The following is a 6,000-nucleotide window of genomic DNA, read 5'->3' on the forward strand; positions in this document are numbered from 1 at the left end:
TCGATTCTGCTTATCGATTCCTAACGATTCTTAGTTTCGATTCCAAAGTGGTGAAAAAGTAATAAAAGTCAAGCAAGATCAAAAATATTTATTTTGTGCCATTAGTTACAGCTGAACACACAAAAAAGTGTCCTGTGTGAGCCCTCCTTTCGAAGCGAGGAAGAAGGTGGTCTCACGTGTAGCATTATGTGCCGGTGTTCTGTCAAATTGTCCAACCCTGTCAGCTTTTCCTACCGCAGGGCAAAACTTAATATAATCTAAAACACATCAACAAAATAAACAGGTAGGATGATTTTACAATGCAAAATACCCTGTCAGATAGTCCTACCAGCTTAAAATAAACACATAAAATAAGTGTACAGCGTAAATACCCTGTCAGATAGTCCTACCAGCATAAAATAAACATGTAGGATTAATTTACTGCGCAATACCCTATCATATTGTACTACCAGTATGAAATAAATATGCAGTATGATTTAACAACGGAAATACACTATCAGATTCCCGTAGCAGTATAAAATATACAGGTAGGATGATTTTATAGTGCAAAAAAATGACGTAACATTGATGTGTGCTATTGCATGGCTCCGGCGTTGTCCCCGCACTAGTGTCATCAGCGGCTAATGAAGTGTGGGCACTCGGGATGCGCAACGCATCAAACACGGTGCATTCTTGTAATTCGATACGATGAACCCACCGCAGATGCTTTGCCATATTGCTGGTGACACCCGTCTTGCAACATAATCGTTTGTCACAATAATTACACTTAGCTTTGTCTTTTTGTGATTTCGCAAAATGCAGCCACACTTTAGTGCGCCTTCCACGGTCCATCGTGTGAACTGACTTTTAGTATTCGAGCGGAAGGTCCTGGCAGATAGCTATTGTAACGGCCGCTTAGAGCAGTTACGGTAGAGAGGACAACTGCGCATGCGTGTGGCGGTTGGTACAGAAACAGTGGGGGAAGACGAGAGAACCGCTCTGCCGACTTCTATTCTTTTTCTTTTGTTTAGCAAAGTGAGGATGTTTTATGTTTTGTCGCTCAGCCCGCACAAGGCACCCTTACGTTGCATTACAAAGTAGCGCCCGAACGATTTGAATCTAACAGAGGTTGTCTCGTTTTTTTTCCTCTTGCTTCGTTTATGGATTGCCGACGGACAGCGTTTGTGCGTGCTAGCTAACGGGACGACTAGCTTGCTAACAGTAGAGAAAATGTGGTGCCTGCTGGACGGATGTATGACTCCGCTTTGGACTTTTTCGTTTTCTCTACTGGATTTCCACTGCCAAAAGACAGCAGGTGATCTTTGATATTTCGTTCGGATGTATTTTCAGTAGGAATTGACAGTTTATCATCATTTTTACGGAAGTGGACTTAGCCGAAAAGAGGAGGCTCAGAAGATTTAGCTATCTGGATTTTTTTTGCTCATGGTTTTGCTTGGCTATTACATTTTTGTGAAAACGAAACGAGACTTTTTAAGCTGAAGCCGTTTGTTTGATTAACGTGGCTTGTCACGTGCACATAGTGCACGGGCAAAAAAAAAGTGAGACAGACATGTTTCTTTTTGCCCTTTTAATTTTCATTGCTTGGTGTAAATGTTGTGCATCACCTGATTGAATTGTTAACACTGTTTATCAGTTAACGTTTCTGGCAAATGTTATATATTGTTTATTTGACATTTGTGTACTGATTTGTTGTGTGTTCAGTGCATTGGGGTAAACTATTTTGTTTTACTCTTCTGTTGATGTTTTTGTAATTTGCTGAACACTGTTCATTGTACATGATGGCCACTAATCGTCCTAATCGGGAACTAATTGATTTACTGCTTCATTCTGACTGTTTGCCAAGACACAGCACACTTCAGGGGAGTGATGGAGACTTGAGGTCTCAGGTTCAGCTCCTGCAAGATGAGGTAAGTGTATTGCAGCGATGTCTCCATGACTCACTGGACCTGCAAAGAAGTGTGATTGACTGCATGAGTCCAGGTGAGGGTACTGTTCCTATCGGCGGACAGCCACGTTCTGTGCCCATAGCTTCTTCTACCCCGTTTATTCAAGAGCAGGCTCAGTTGGGCAGTCGAAGATCTGGTCTCGCAATTGGGCTGCATGTCACTCCACCTGTAGTGGCTCAAACAGCTTTTGCTGATTTGTCAGCTACGTCCAGAGTGTTGGCTTCTGTTCTCCACCATTCTCGGCTCGAACCTTTATTGTTTGATGGTGAAGGTCAGGTCTAGATGACTGGCTTCAGTCTGTTGATATACAGTATATAGGACGTCACTAGACCTTACTGATTCCCAAATATTGCTTGAACTTCCTCGTTTTCTGGCTAAAGAGCCAAAGAAGTGGTTCAATGTTCTTGCCTCGCATGTTGTTACTTGGAGACAGTTTTGTGATCTTTTCCGGAAGGTTTTTTTACCGTCTGATAATCAGGAACGCATCCTGAGAGGCATCCTAGATCGGGTCCAGAAGCCAGATGATACATTTGTTGCTCATATGCTCAGTGAATTTAAAAAATTGACAACACCACCCTCCCAGTTGGAGCAAATTGAGCTAATATGTAAACACGCTGTGGAGAAATATAGGGTGGCTCTGTTTGGCACCAAGGTAACCTCTGTGATGGACCTTCTCTTGTGTGCGCATGAACTTCATGCTGTCTTAGGTCCATGTGAGCGTGCCGCTACCCAGCTCCCGCAGACAGATCACGCCACAACGGCAGTTCACTGTTTCAAGTGTTTGACTCCGGGGTTGACCTCTCGTACGTGTCCAGCCTGCAGACTTCAAAATCGTCTGAATGTGCCTTCAGCTGGGGAGCTCAATCGACAAATTGAACAGTCAGTGGAGACCCAAAGTTCAGAGCAGCCAAGTGGTATGCCAACAACGGAAGGGGGGGAGCCGTCTGTTTCAGTTAGACCTAGGTCGGGAAACTTCAAGGGGGGAGGTCGTTTCAGAGAGGCAACCCTCCCCCGACATCATAATCAAGCCTCGTTTACCTGACTTATCTCAGTTCTCCCAACTTGCTCTTGGTCATGTCGAAGACATTTCATCCTATTCTTTCTGGAACACACCTTTTCGTGTTCAGGTCAATTTACATGGCCAGGTACTTGAGGCTATTCTAGATACGGGTGCCTTATGGAGTCAAAGTAGGGTCACATATATTTGCAAACAAAAAAAAAGTTTTGCAAACAAAAAAAATTTGCAAACAAAAAAAAAAGTTTTGCAAAAAAAAAAGTTTTGCAAACAAAAAGAAAGTACTGAGAGGTAAAATGTTTTTTTTCCAAAGAAAACCTTTAGCAGCAATGATTTTGCAACACATCTTTTCCTTTGCAGTACCTACTAATTCATTTGCACGCCCCTTTAATTCTGCGTTTCAGCCACCAGTGCTTTTGCGCTCGGTTTTTCCTTTGCGCTTCACTTTACTTTGCGTTGGCTTTGCCCTGTTTTGACGTGGGGGAGGAGTCAACGGATTGGGGCGTGTATAACGGTTCTGGCCATGCCTTCCTCGTTACGTCATCAGCGTGAGCGGCAGACTGAGCTGATCGGCCATCATGGCGGAGCAGAGACATGCGGGTATGGATCTCAGGTATGTATTATTAATCTTTTTCTTCTAGTGCGCTAGAATCAATATGTTTTTCGATTCGTTTAGTTAACTACGTGTGTATTAACGCGTTTGCTCAAGTTAAGGAAGGTCAATTAACAATTAGAGAGCAATTAATGCGGTGACTTTAGCACGTGCTAATCGCTTACGTTAATGTGTTGGCTGGCCATTTCTCTCAATGTGCACACCTTTATTCTGTTGATTATCAGACTCCTACATTAACTTTCATTAATACCAGATATTTCAGAGCGGACAAAGTGTGGTATTTAGTGGGTTTTGAAGCTAAATTGTTTGAGTAACGCATACTAGTGTAGAGAGCATTTACTCAACATCATAATCTCATTTTATCCTAGTATCATTTCAAATAGGGTAGAACAGCACTTCTATGTACCACTGCTGTGTGCACACTCACATAATGCAAAAGACTACTTACAGAACACAGACACTCACGCGAACACACAACAGTTGTACATCGCGCGCACATGCACAATACACAGACACACATATTAATACAGAAACGAAAACAGACAGCTGTCAAAACAAAACAAAACTAAACAAATGCACGCACGCACGCACACACAAACAAATAAACAAACAAACACATAAAACACATACACAACCCCGCACGCACAGAATTCAACGCACACTGAGACATGCACACACATATGCGGGCACAGGAGAGTATCACAAAGAAACAGAAGAAATAACACGCACAGAAGATGAAAGGAAGAGAAATTATGGTAACATATTATACAGACTATAAATTATGATATGGAGTAGTTAATCATTTACTCAAGTGTCACATTAGAAGTAATATTAGTAAGTACAAGACTCTAATGTTGATGTCAGCAGCCAACCTCCCACCACCCCACACCCATCAAAACACCCACAAAAAACACCCATACAAAAATTAAGCTGTTAGTGCAATATTGTCTTGTAGTCAATAAGATCATGCAAACCTTACGTAGAATTTCTGCATACTTTTAACTGAAGAAATTTAAATTTTTAGGTCCGTGGGCGTAATGATGCCACAAGTCATCAATTGGGAAGGATGATCATGGAAAGACTGCTATCCAAATTGCTGGATTCAATGAGTCGTCTACCACTAGATTTAGATTATTTGCAGTTTTTATGCAGCCATGAGCTTCTGTTTATTTCATCTGTCTGTGATCAAATTGCAATCCCAGAGGAACTCCTTGGCGAACTAACAACCTTAAAAAACACAGTGGATATGCATATTGACAATAACAACATACTAGGGGTGTAACGATTCTCGGTAAAACATCGAACCGTTCGGTTCTCCTATCACGGTTCGGAACACACGTGCACCGCGATTACTCTGATGTCGCATCTATAATACAGTTTTGTGGGGAAAAGGCGCATAAATCACAGAGGGCTGCGTATATGCTTCCGATGAATAATAGCCTACGCTCCACGTGCGTTTTACGTGAGAGTATCTTACCAATCAGCTGTTAGTATGTACCTTTGTTGCTGACGTCACATCACCGTTCCTCGCGTGTACAGCTGCTGTTCAGCATGGCAAGCGAAGGGGATAAGCCGCAAATAGAGCCTCCTCCAGCTTCATACAAGTCTTCTGTCTGGGAACACTTTGGGTTTCCAATACGTTACAGCAGCGATGGTCACAAAAACGTGGACAAAACAGTCACAGTTTGTAAAATTTGTATGACGCGAGTGCCATACTCCCAAGGCAATACAACTAATATGACCGGACATTTACGCCGTCATCACCCGGGTGTCGTCAGCTCTCGAGCGCAGGTGAGACCGAAGCAGTTTCAGCAGCACACACTGCCTTATGCGTTTAAACAGCCACTAAGCTCTCATTCTGACAAACACAAGACCATAACAAAAGCACTTGGTGTTTTTATTGCAAAAGACATACAGCCATACTCCGTCGTTGACGATGCGGGATTCCAGCATTTGATTAAGACGCTTGAACCGCGTTACGAAATCCCTTCGCGTGCCCATTTCAGCAGCAAGATTATTCCTGAGTTGTATGATGAAACGCGGAGCAAAATTGAAAACAAACTGGCAAACGCAAAACATGTAGCTTTGACAACTGATAGCTGGACCTCCAGGGCAACTGAAAGCTACTTGACAGTTACTGCACATTATATTTCGGACTGGCAATTGGAGAGCGCTGTGTTACAAACATGCCCTCTTTTTGAAAACCACACAAGTAGTCATTTGGCTGATGCACTCATGAGCGCAGTGACAGACTGGAAGTTAGAGAGGCCTAATATCACCATTCCAGTCACTACAGATAATGCACGTAATATGGTGAATGCCATTAAAGAAGCAGCAGGACTAGGACCGCAAATTGGATGTTTTGCGCATATTCTGAACCTTGCAGCAAAGAAGGCAGTAGCACTTCAACAGATAAGCCGTCTGTT

Source organism: Triplophysa rosa, linkage group LG14 (genome assembly GCF_024868665.1).
Source record: "Triplophysa rosa linkage group LG14, Trosa_1v2, whole genome shotgun sequence".
NCBI classification, from domain to species: Eukaryota; Metazoa; Chordata; class Actinopteri; order Cypriniformes; family Nemacheilidae; genus Triplophysa; species Triplophysa rosa.